Source organism: Hippichthys cyanospilos, chromosome 8 (assembly GCF_059441005.1).
Source record: "Hippichthys cyanospilos isolate Australia breed blue-spotted pipefish chromosome 8, RoL_Hcya_1.0, whole genome shotgun sequence".
Taxonomy (NCBI): Eukaryota; Metazoa; Chordata; class Actinopteri; order Syngnathiformes; family Syngnathidae; genus Hippichthys; species Hippichthys cyanospilos.
The window spans coordinates 2,420,478-2,433,987 of NC_142376.1; the positions used below are offsets into that span (position 1 = coordinate 2,420,478).

Here is a 13,510-nt window from a genome sequence, read left to right on the forward strand (position 1 = left end):
GAAAACAATTTCTCTTTCTGCCATTTATCGTAAGAACTTGTTTTCTTTCTCGCTCTTAATCAAAGAAAGCTAGCTAATTTTCTCTCTCTTGCCATCTGTCATTCTAAGTCTATAAATATCTAGCTGAGAAGCAAGCTAACTATGGTATTTTTCTTTCGATCCATTTATCGACGTAGCTAGCTAGCTAATTTTCTCTCGCTTGCCATATCTCATTCTCAGTTCTCTAAAAAAGAAACTAGCTAGCTAACTGTGTTTTTTTTTTCTATACACTTATCCAAGTAGCCAGCTAGCTAATTTTCTCTCTCTTGACATCTAGCTAGCTATGGTATTTTACAATCAATTTATCAAAGTAGCCGGCTAGCTAATTTTATCCGTCATTCTATCCACGTATCTATCTAAGTATCTTGCTTCTTTTTCTATCCATTTATCAAAGTAGCTAGCTAACTAACTCTTTATCTAAGAAGCTAGCTACCTATTATTTATTTGTTCTTACCTTAACTTTAAAGTTTTGGGAAGGTGATTCCAAAAAGAGTTTCAAAATACCTCTTGTGGTTTTATTTAGAAAGATTAAAGTCGGCATCGTTTTTCCTAATATCCTCACGGATAACGTGCGCACGCCGGATCGTCACCAAACCCCAATAAACGGGATTTAATGAAGAATCGGATAAGTCGCTGGGCGGGAATTCAAAAGGAAGTCAAACAGCGCCTTGTGGACAGTGCAAATAACCTCTGCCACATCCTGATTATGATCTATGGAAAGCAAACTGGCAAATTCGGCACGATTAAAAAAGGGAGCGCGAGCAAACAGGGAGAAGTTGATCAGTTTGTTGACTCGTGAGGTCACCTTATGCGCTCATAACTAATGCACGAATAACCGAGCGAGGGCGCGACGCAGGTCACATGGTCACGTTGCTGCGGGTTCTCAGCGGGATTAAACGCACAACTGTGATGTGATGGGATTAAGGGGGGGACGACAAACTAAACTAATATGATTCCAATCTCCTTTTCAAGTGTTTGAGGGATTAAGGGACTCAACTGGACAAACTGTTGAGTAGGTAAAAAAATAAACAGAAAAATGGAGCGATACGGAAGAGCGAAAGTGCCAAAATTCAATAAATAAATGTACCATTCAGTTATTAAATGAAAGTGTTATTAATGAAACAAATGTTTTATTTCATTAATGAAACATTAATTAATGACACGTTTAATTCAGTAAAATTAATTACACTTTTAATTCATGACACTGTGTTGCAGCGTTTCCTTTTATCTGTCAGCCGCTCCCGTCAAAGTTTGATGGGCGGGTCCTAACACCTGATTGGTTACCAATTAAAAGCGGAATTAATTAAATAAACGTTTCATAAATTAATCATTTAATTAATCAATGAAATGTATCATTTGTCGTTAATTAAATAAATGTTTCATTTATTAAATAAAACATTTAATTCATTAACGAAACATTTATTTAAAGACGGAAATTAAAAGATGCATTTCAAAATTCCAATTAATCAATTGATTGACAAAATAATCGGAAAATTACTGTAAATTTCCGATTATAAACGGAGCCTTTTTTTTTCTCACGGATTGAACCTTCTTGTGTGCCTTATCTGATTTTTTTATTTAGAGTTTGAACTGCTATTTTACTCGCCACCAGGGGGCACTCTCCACTAGTAAACAATATCATCTTACTGTTGTGCTGGTGCCGTATTCTAATAATCCGAGTGTGCGGGCGTCACGTTGAAAGCACGTCGGTGTAACGTGGTCTATAAATGATCAAAAACACATTTTCTGTTATATATTTGTTGTTGCGGTTTATACTCCGAAAAATACGGGAATGTATTTTTGAAATAAACAAACACTCAACTAAAAATTCAATCCGAACAAGCCCTTCATCCAGGAGCTTCTTTCCGTGCCAAAGCGCAAGAGTTTGTCATTTGAATTCAGGCTTCATAAATTGCCACCGCCATTGTATTTTCATGTTTACATTACTTGGTCGTCTGAAATATTGATGAAGAAAAAGTCCGGTGTATTGCCTGTATATGCAATAAATATGTCCGGCTTGCGGCTGTGGTAACATTTCAGAAAGAACACGACGGAGAGCCGGCCAATAAACACTCAGTCTTTTTTTATGCCAACGCACGCACCCTTGCCAAAAAACTTCGGGGATGGAGGCACGCCAAGACTTTGGAGTTTGTGTCTTGTCCGCAGCACCCAAAAAAAAAAAAACAGCGTTGTCTGCTCTGCTGGAGCACTTTGCTAAAGTAGAGCCGGTCCATTCCGCTTTGATTGACATTAGATTTATGTCATTTGTTTTACATGCAATCTCCGAAGTGATCCCCAAAGAAGCGGTGAAGGTGTACGGGCGGGGGAAATGGCAGCTGGTCATCATGGCAGGCAGCTTTGACATCATCAAGATTGCTATTTGGACTCTCATTGATCGCGGTGAGAAAATCGATGCCTCGGGCTTTAATTAACTTCCTTGCTTCGATGTACACGTGTCTGCGCAACGACCTGGATGGCCCGGGCTGCAGGTGGGGACATTTATCTCGGCGGTATGACATTAAATTACATCAAAGGATTTTAGGATTTCAGATTTTGCATGGGCCGATTACTAGTTTGACCAAAAATCATTGGTGAAGAGTGCCTTTCTCTTTTGCGGAATCCAGCCAAAGGGGCGTTTAATTTCTACCCAACTCGGGCTTTTTGTGTAACACTAGGAGGCTAAAATATTGCACAAAAATATGCCACGCTGCCATCTCTTCTAAATGCATGCAAACGGGAAGTGGAGATGTACACCCTGCAGATGTTAATTTTAGCCCATGTCGGGCTCATTTACTGCCATTCAAAATGGAAATGCTGTCAATTTTGGACCCGATGTGTTCTCATACATTTCCCCGATTTTCGCATAAATCCTTTCAACGGCAACTCGTAAACAGGCGCAATAGAAATCTTTGCGTTGATACCGCAAAACCACCGGGTGGAGCTAGCGGCCAACTTATGACATTTGCAAGGCTTTCGATGACTTCCATGATTGGCTTAGCCTGGACTCCCATAAGGCAAAAGTCTTCATACTTGCTTTCTGAATCATTTTATGGGTTACAAGAGATAGTGTATGAAGTTTAGAAATACATCACATTGTTATTTTAATAGCTTTTTTCAGTCTGCTGAATCTCACAAGACTTTCGTGGAAGCACAATGCAGTTGACAACAATAGTACAAGTGATATAGAATCGCTAGTGCTTGCAGAGTTGACTCAACAAGCTTTAATAATAAGCATGAACCGCCAAATTTGCCAAAACTGCACCAGACCGGTAAAAACGAGCGATGTGGCTAAATGTTAGCATAACGCGCCAGGCGTGCTGGCACACCGACCACAAAAGTGGATTACGAGATGTCAGCAAAATATTAGCTCCAAATTCCAAGCCGCACAAAGTTAGCGCTGATGCTAAATGTTAGCATAACACGACAGGGTTACAGTCACATTGACCACAAGAGTGTCAACAAAATGCTAGCTCCTCAACACAAGCTGTACAAAGTTTCATTTCGCGAAAGGTCAGCTAAGCTACGTTGTGAGTAAAATATAAGATCGGGCAGCACACACACGCTGAAATTTCCAACTTTTCCAGTCGACCGTGAATGATTCTCTTCAAAGTACTCTGTGACACACGCGTTCATGTAAACGTCAGCAGAGGGTTGGTTCCCTTGGCCCGCGGGCGAGGTTGCGCTCGTTCATTTTCCTCGACAGACTTCTAGCCTCGGGGTATTGGCTCTTGTTCGCGTTGCGACTGCTACAACTTCTACTACTCCTCCACTACATCAATCAGTGTCAGGGAAAAAGACGAACCGACGTGTGACGGCTACACCAAAACGGAGAGATGCTCCGTTACTTTAAAACACAGCTATTCTGTGTTTTTTTCAGACATCATTTTTGTTTCCTCTCTGAATTTAAAGTTTAGCCCTTAAGCGTAGTATATTGTGTACTATATAGTTTTAGAATCATCATAACAGCAATGCTAATGTCTGTTAGCCAGTTTTTAGCAGTGAGCTAGCGGACTTTTTTTTTTGGAGCTAATGATGACATTTGGTTGAATATTTTATTGCTTTAAAATACAATAAATATAATGAATAAGAGTTAAATTCAAAAGTACAATAAATTCTGAGTGTGTGTTAATAATTTGGTAGGTTTAGAATCACGGAAACATCATTGCCAAATTCTGTTAGGTAGATATTAGCCGTAAGCTAGCAGACTTTCAATACATGACATTAGTTTTTGTTGTTGTTTTTTTAATAAACACAGTGAATAGATATTTTTGATGGTCTAAAATATGTTGGGTTTTTTTTGTTGATTTCTTCCTTTTACAAAAACATTTTTTGCGCCTCCTCCCTATTTAAAATGCTTCAAAATTGGAGCATAGAGAGCATATAAAAAATTCAAACATTTTAAATGTAAAAAATACATTTATAACTGTAATGCAGAGGAATTTTTTTAAGCGGACTACAAACTAAATGATCTTTCCTTTTGCAGAGAGGGGAGGGGTGAGCAGTTACAACCCGAATAGAGGACGACGAAAACGCGAGAAAAATTACACAAATACCTTTTTGCTTTGTTCAGTCACGCACATTTTTTCTTAATACAGTATACCAAATATATAATATTTAAAATGTGTTTATGTTGAACGCAAAAAATTAAGACCCAAATATTATCGAAACCTGATTTTTAGAGCTATACTTGCATTACCGATCTGAGATTTATATTCAGTGTTATTTTCAGCGGGTGTTTCAATGTACGTGCCGCCAAAAATTAATTTACCCATGCAGGTGGCACTTAAAAGTCCGTCATGCAATCTTTGAGGATGTCTTGCCTAAAAATGGAGCACAGGTGCGGAATTTCCAAACACATCACAAATTCTTTGCTGTCGCCTGTAGCCAAGCAGCTGTGCGGCACGACAGCCCGGCCCGAAATCTTATCACGCACGCAGAAAAACAGAGTCAACCTCTCCACATCATCATGAATTTGTATTTATGACCGTATCTATAGCAGGTTTATCTCGTCATTTTTCGAGATATTTTTCCTCCTTCTTAGTCAAACCAGAAAAAAAAAATACATTTTATGTAGTTACTTTGTTAAAAAAACAAACAAATTAACAAACAAAACAAAGGTACATAATGTGAGTAAAATGTTTTTCCGGACTATAAACCGCACCGGGCATATAAACCAGATAAACTGTACCAGATTATGAGCTGCGGGGCTCAAATCATGAGAAAAAAGTTAGGACTTAAAGTCTGAAAAATACACTACTATTAAATATTTTATTCTAAAAAAAAAGTAATTCTTTATTTGTAGCTTGGAAACGGATTGAACTCATTTCCATTATTTCCTATGGGAAAACATGTTTCGGTTTTTGAACAAATTGCACTTTGACTACATTACGAGAAATAATTATGATGGAAGTCTGAGGTTTTATTTGAATTTTGAAGACATTCAACTATAGCCTGTGATTGTGTCCCCGTATAATACTCACTGTGCTCTTTTGACGTCTATAGCCGTCACTGGCAGTAAACGAGTTAACTTTTGCCACTTTGCGTAAAGTGGGGCACACGTATCCCAACAATCGCACCAAATTCTAGCCCCCTTTCGAAGAAATTCAGCAAAGGTTGACGCTTGGAAAGATTGCCATTCACCGTAGCGCGATATCAGCAAAAGCATGAAACCCGGTTTGCGGGCCGCATAACAAAAAGGTTTCCTGCCGCATTCTGGCGAATCACACCCGGCGTTTGAAATGAGATCATCTGAGGACCGCGTGAAGCGTTTTCATGTTGAACGTCCGATGACTCAACGCACGCAGAGTCGAACATCTCCCTTGACGGACGTCATTATGCGGCGAACACAGATTGCTTCTCTGGGAAAGCCTTCACGCACGCGCGAGGGTTTTTAAGTCGTAATGGGGACATCCTAGTGACATCATGTATTTGGTAGCATCTAACCATCGCGACGGATTGCCTAACCCTAACCTCAACCAAAATCCAATTCAAATCTAGACTAAAAGCACACTTTGCCCTCAAAAAGAGGTCTGAACTTGAGGGGTCCCCAAAATGGTCCCCAGGAGAGGTCCTCAAAAACAAGCAAAACTCTGACTTTGTTTGTTCCGCAGCATGCTGCAAAAATCTAGGACGCACGCACACACACACACACGTCCAAAGGCTTTTTCTATCATAGTGGGGACATACCATTGACATGATGCATTTTCTAGCCCCTAACCTTCACTTCAACCATCAAAACCGTATATGCGACCCTTACCCTTATCTCAACCACAATTCAATTCAAACACACACTCAAAAAGCGAGTCTTGACCCTCACAAAGTCCTCTGAACTTGTGGGGTCTGAAAATGGTCCCCTCAAGTCCAAAAGGTCCTCAAAAACACAGCAAAAATTGGAATGTGTTGGTTCCACACCATGCTGCAAAAATCAAGTGCGCACAAACACACACTCACTCACACACACACAACTGATCCTCACAAAGACTTTAAAACCCAGAATTTGTCCCCACCATGTCACAAAACCCAATAACCCACACAAACACACACACAAGCACATGTCGTGCTCATGATGAAATATTTTGCGGTGCATTCAGGGCCATAACGGAACCTTGCACTTCGAAGGACGTGGAAATGGAGATAAAAAGCAGCGTCTCAGGACAGCGTTTGATTGTGCCATGGATTCCGATTCGAAAAAAAAACCTGTTGATTCACATGCAGTGTCAGTAGTGGAATACAGAAAGCAGTGGATTATTAAGTGCTTTGTAAATGTTTGATTTATTAAACGTGCCTGTGACTTCATTAGGACCAAATGCTGATATGCCGCTCTGCACTTGCTATATTATTTTATTGCCACATTATGTGCAATGAGTCTGATAGATGGCGCCGGCGTGCGTGATGTCGCTTCAGAGGGTATGGGACATTTCAACACTTTTTTTTTTTTAACTCAATACAAAAGACCTATTTTTTTGTTGTTGTCAAATGTCAATTTGAGGTACAGTACTTGTTTTCTTCCATTTTTTTTCCTCCAAGCATTTGGCTAAAGCAGTGTGTGAAATTGGCTGCAGCTAAATGAATTAAGTACTAAATTAATCAATTATTTGATTCAATTAATTCTTTCAATTTAAGGACATATTTTTTTGGATAGCTAGATGCCTAGCTAGTTACCGACTGAATTAGCTACTTAGCTAGCGAATTACTTAGCTAGATATCAGCTAACAATCTATGTAGCCAACCGCTTAGCTAACTTCTTAGCTAGCTAGATAGATAGAAAGATCCTTAGCGAGTTACCTACTTAATTAGCAACTTAGCTAGCAAGTTACTTAGCTAGATATCAGCTAACAATCTACTTAGCTAACTACTTAAGTAGATACTTAGCTAGCGATTTACTTAGCTAGATATCAGCTAACAATCTATGTAGCCAGCCACTTAGCTATCTTCTCAGATAGATAGATAGATAGATAGATAGAGATAGATAGAGATAGATAGATAGATAGATAGATAGATAGATAGATAGATAGATAGATAGATAGATAGATAGATAGATAGATAGATAGATAGATAGATAGATAGATAGATAGATAGATAGATAGATAGATAAAAAGTTAGCTAGCTAACTAGCACAGACAGAAAGACAGACAGACAGATAGATGGATAGATATAGATAGATAGAAAGCATTTAATATCTCTCCACATGATTCTACATGCATATGAGTCCAAATCATTCATTGTTTTCATCATCAGCTTTCAGCATTCTCCGATTTTTCATGATATTGCTTCATTTAGCTTGGCAACAATTTGCCTCATGTTCCAATTACTTTGCTCTCAATTTGAAAATACATCTGGTGAGGCATGAAATTGGATTTGCTAATAAACTGCGTTACTTTCAGCGACGAAGAGATTAGCAACAAGTTACTCTGTGTTCCAATTCATTTGCTCTCAATTTGAAAAGGATCGTGCACTGCTCCTGCACCAATGCATTCAAGAGCTTTAACATTTTTTTTTTTTGCTGACAAAATATCCTCTTTTAAAAACTGCTTGAATGGAATATCCCGATCCCGACAGGTGCGCCATCACTTGAATGAATCCCCCTCGAACAGACGCCATTTGTTATTTCCCAAACCAGGCAGATTTGTTTTGGATTTATTTACGAGGCGCGGGCAGGGCGGGCATAAGAGAGCGCTCGCATATTAGACATGAATGAGAATTTCCCGGGCCAAAAAGAAAAGATGACAGGAGAGGCGCGAAAAGAAAAGGCGTTTGAAGCGCGCTCACGCGTGCGGCTGGCCCGCCGTTGGGATGTAAAATGGCGGCGGCCCTGCGGGCTTGCTCGCCGCTCCTCCACCTAGCAAATATGCACGCTTACTTTCATTTATTTATTTATTTTTTTGGCATGATGTTGTTTACTCAAACTGACACTGTGGCGCCCCGTCAACAGAGACACTTGAAATTGGGTAAACAAGTAGAAATTTTGCATCTTCGAGCAATCGATCAAATGAACGTGGCAGGATATAAACCGCGCACGCTCAAGGGGGTTTGTCTATCGTGGTGGGGACATTTCATTGAAATAATCCTCACTTCCTCATCTTAAGTAACACTAATCCTTTCCGTAAGCTCAAGCAAAATTCAATTCAAAAAGAGACTATAAATGCCTTGATCTTATCTCAAATGTATGTTGTATATCATTGTATAATTTTATTTGGACTTCATAATTTTTTACTAACTTTAAATTTAAATAAAAATATTATTTATATTGAATATGAATATTCTTATTTCTTTAATAATTTATATTATATATTATTTCATCATTTATATTATATATTATTTTATAATTTTATTTAAATTTCCTTTTTTATTTTAAATCTAAATAAAAATGAATTACAGTATTATGATGAGCACTATTTTATCATAACATAACAATGAATTATAGTATTACAATGAACACTATTTTATCATAACATAAAAATATTATAGTACAATTTAAAAAAAAATAAAAAAACGTATATAATTAATAATACAATTATTTTAAAATAAAAACCTTTTTTTTTTTTAAATGAAATCCTTAAAAACAGTAAAACCAGAACTTTGGTCCCCATCATGTACAAAAACAAAACGCACATGCACACGCACGCACTTGATACCTGACGCAGTGCGTGCACCGCCGTTTGCTGACTATGCACAAAATCTGAAGACAAACACGGAGTGGCAGCGCTAACAGCCTTAACGCAAGCGTCTTATTGCTGCCGTACGTGTCACGGCTCCAGAAAGGTCAGCGTGGCACGCACGATTCGCTTCCAATTAAAAAAAAAAAAGTTTCCTTGGTAATACTGTATACCAAGTGATGACAGTTAGCAAATTACACTGTCAACAATCACATATTTGTATTATTCACAGAACACTTTCTTGGCTACAACAGAAATAGAAAGGGAGTGTGTCCTACCTAATGAATGCAAAAACACTCCTGCGCTCAGTTGACCCCTTGTTGACCCCTCTTTTAGTTACAAAGCCATTTGCTGCCCTGAATTGTTAGGGGAGCAACATAACAATCAACTTGTGATCGTGGGGAATGTAGGTGCGAGTCCTTTCACTATCAGTCCATGCAATCACCGCTAACGACCCCATACCGTCTCGCCCTGCAATCAGGTCGTGATGCCTGCTTTTTCTTTCTTAGAGCCGCAGGAGATGTGTCATCTCCTCACACTTTCTTCAAAAACAACTCAAAACAATAATCTACCAATATACATATTGCACAAAACAAATATGGGATACCAACAGGTGGGTGTGAGCGGATGCGTGCGGGAACGACTGAGACAAAACAGAGCGAGTCGGGCCGTGAAGAAAACCCTACTTCCTGTTTAACGGGCGGAACCGTTTGATGGAAAAAACATTTCCATTCCAGCTCCAGAAAAGCAAATGAGTGACACAGCTCCATCCAAGTTAAAAAGCAGACATTAGCGCGGATCGGCAGACGCCGGTCCGGCTGCTTGACTGAAGACATTTAAAGGACGGCTTGGGTGCTTTCATGCGCTTGTTTTAATTATGGCAGGCGGTCCAAAGATAGTCGGCGGCCATCGCAGTCTCCGCGGCCGCAAAAGTGGATTAGGCCAGCTTTAACATCAAGAGCGGCTCTAATGAAAGCCAATGGGGGATGGCGGCCCGTCTGTTTGACCAGCTGACTCCCGTAAAATAGCAATCAGCGGCTCCTGCGGTTCTAGACGAGGAAAGTGCTCCGGCGGAGCCAGCCGGTGCCGGTGCCGGTGCCGGGCCCGGGCGGCCTTGGGATTCTTCGCGTTGTCGTTTGGGTTGGGCAGCGGCAGAAGACAGCAAACGCCACTCAAACCTGACCCGGTGTGTCTGAGATATCGCAGGCAAAATCTATTTGCAGTATTCCCTCGCTGTAACGCTTTTCACCTTTTGCCGCCTCGCTGTTACCTGAATTTTCATGTCTTTTTAGTGTGCCTTTTGCATATATATATATATATAATACTGTAAATGGAAGAAATAAAATACAAATCAGAATGTGTAACATGGTTTTACAGCTTTAAAACAAATATAATTAAAAAAAGATATACAATACAAAAATGAAAGGTAAATTAAAAATTGAATGGAAAAACATATACAGTATGCAAAAAGAAAAGAAAATGGAAAATAATAAATTAAACACTGCAAACACTGTACTGAAAAAATACGTAATTAATTTTTGGTTTATGGACATTATGCAAGTGTGAAATCCATTGGGAATGCCATCCACCTCCATGTCATTATTTCGCCAATTATATAAGCTCCTCATTTGAATACAATTAAAAATCGCTCATTAACCAATGATTGAAGCAGGCGGAGAGACTTGACTTGACTGACAAGTTCAATGTATTCCTTCTCCAAGCAAGTTACACGTATCAAAAATGAAAATTTCCTCTTGAAATAAATTTCATGACCCTATATTTTTCAAATTAGCATTGTTAAATAAAAACCACAATCAATCTCTCCAATTACCCCTACCTCAAAGTGTCTAATTTCAACCAAACAACAGATCCAGTTCATAAAGTGTGCTATGATTCTTGATTGGGGATTTCGACAGAATTGCAGACTTTTGTCAAAACATTAAAAAATGTCACAAAGTGTATTCAAAAAACACACACAATGCTGTTTGTCTGGCACAAACACAATAAAGCGTCTTGTGTGCGCAGTAAAATGATGAGTGATAGCTCAATAAACAGCAAATGTTAGCACGTCCTCAGCCTGTTGCAAACGCAATTAAGCACTAAAACGTCGCATGCGGCACAAGTGGAGTCGTGCGTGCGTGGAAAATAGCGCTTTTTAACCCTTCTACCCCGGTGAAATGTTTGATTTTAGCCAAATTCCACCTAATCAGAAATGATTTGTTTTATTTTTGGCACATCCGCCAGAAAATTGGGAAAAAACTGAAAGCGTTGGTTTTGCAAAACGGTCACTATAGCACAATTTGGCAATAACTTGCTCCAATGTTCCAATTTATTTTATCTCGATTTGAAAAGAAAGAAAAATCACAGTGCATGTCATGGCAATAAAAATCATTCAATTAGATTAGCTAATAACCAGCAGGAGCCTTGTTAAAATCTCACGCACTGATGCAATCCAGCAACGAGTTGATTAATGTTAGTTAATTTTCTCTTGTTTGAAAAGAAAAATACTGTTCCTGTCATGGATTGAAATACAATAAATTTGATTTGAAGGGGAAAAAAACACAGCAACACTATTAAAATTCATTGTACTAACACAAAATGTAGCTTAATGTTCTATTTAATTTGCTCTCCATTTGAAAAATCGACAATTCCTGTCAAAGCAATAAAAAACAGTAAATTAAAAAACTTAAAATTACTTGTACAGACATAATTCAGCAATAAGTTTTCATACTCCAATGAACTCGCTCTTACTTTGGAAAGAAAACTATACTGTTCCTGTTATGGCACTAAGAAGTACAAACTCGGATTTTAAATAAAATATGTACTGCTCCCACAATGACGCATTGAACGAAATTTGATAACAGCCTGCAGAAACCTTGTTAAATTTCATGTAATAACACATTTTAGCAAGGAATGGTTTCATGTTCCAATTAATTTGCTCTCAATTTGAAAACAAAAATGTACTGTTCCCGCACTAATGCATTGAACTAGATTTGCTAATAGCACGCAGAAACACTGATTAAAATTTCATCATCACATTTTCCAACTGATATGCTCTCAATTTGAAAAGCAAAATGCTCCTTCATTCATGCATTAGATGAGATTTTCTGATATTCTGCAAAAACGCTGTTAAAATTTGACGTACCCTCTGCAGTGCCTTGACATACCCCCAGGGATACTCCTACCCAAATTTTCACAGATCACCGAAACTGTCGCCACTGACAGTATTTACTACAAATGAAAGTGCATCGATGTTCATCCATCTTTGCTAGTGACGTACATTGAGAAACAAGAACAGTCAAATTCTCTTCCACTAGGTGGCACAAATTTACATGTGCCCACTTGGTGCCAATCAAAAAACACACACAGCACACACACACACACTCACAGTGTGAAGCTCATCAGTGAGCGACATGAGCCACTTTGCAACATTTTTGTTTGATGCCGTGCCATGGCGAATTTTCTCATGTCACCTAATGGGCCCGCCCACCTGCAGCCCGCATTAGGAGGGGGACCGTCATAATGAAGATCAATACGGAGGTGTCGGAAAGCGCGAGAACCATCCGTCAAGCCCGGAACACCCTGTTTGCCTTCTTGTCCTTCCTAACGCGGTCTCCGGCGAGAAAGTCCAAATAAACACATTCCTGCACTGCCTCCCACACACCACGCACACACCAACACGCGCATACGCTCCTTCCCTTTTCCTAATAGACAGATATAGTATAGATATACTGTATATTGGAGACCTTTATAGTCTCGCCAGCGTTTCTCATTTCCTACAAATACATGATATGGCTTTTTATGACTTCTTTTTACTATACTTTAAAACCGAAATCCGCCAAGTGGATGCTAAACTTTTTTTCCCTGCCCTGGTCCCTTTTTTTGAGTGTTCCTTTTGTTAAAAAAAAATAACAAATAGGTAAAACAATTAGGGGTAAATATCAACAAAAAAGCGGGAAAAATCGCGACTTGCAAGAGGTATGATCGTGAATGAAAATCCATGTAGTCGAGGGACTAGAAAGAATCACTCATGTATATAAATAAAATTATTAATGTAAATACAAATATAGAGAAAAAATAGATAAGTATTTTACATAGAATCACTAATACATACAGACACACACACATATACATATATATATATATATATATATATATATATATATATGCATGCAAACATATGAGCGAAAAAGAATCACTGACATATATACATATAGAGAGAAAAAAATACATTTACGCAGAAATAATCACTAATATATATATATATATATATATATATATATATATATATATATATATATTAGAGTACTAGAGTG

At 38.5% G+C, this 13,510-nt stretch overlaps 1 protein-coding gene across 2 annotated transcripts in view; it reads right to left on the bottom strand.

The window, feature by feature from the left end:
• chrm3a (cholinergic receptor, muscarinic 3a) overlaps nucleotides 1–13,510 on the bottom strand; it is a 72,632-nt gene that overhangs the window by 58,565 nt on the left and 557 nt on the right. The gene's annotated exons all lie outside the window — the stretch shown is intronic.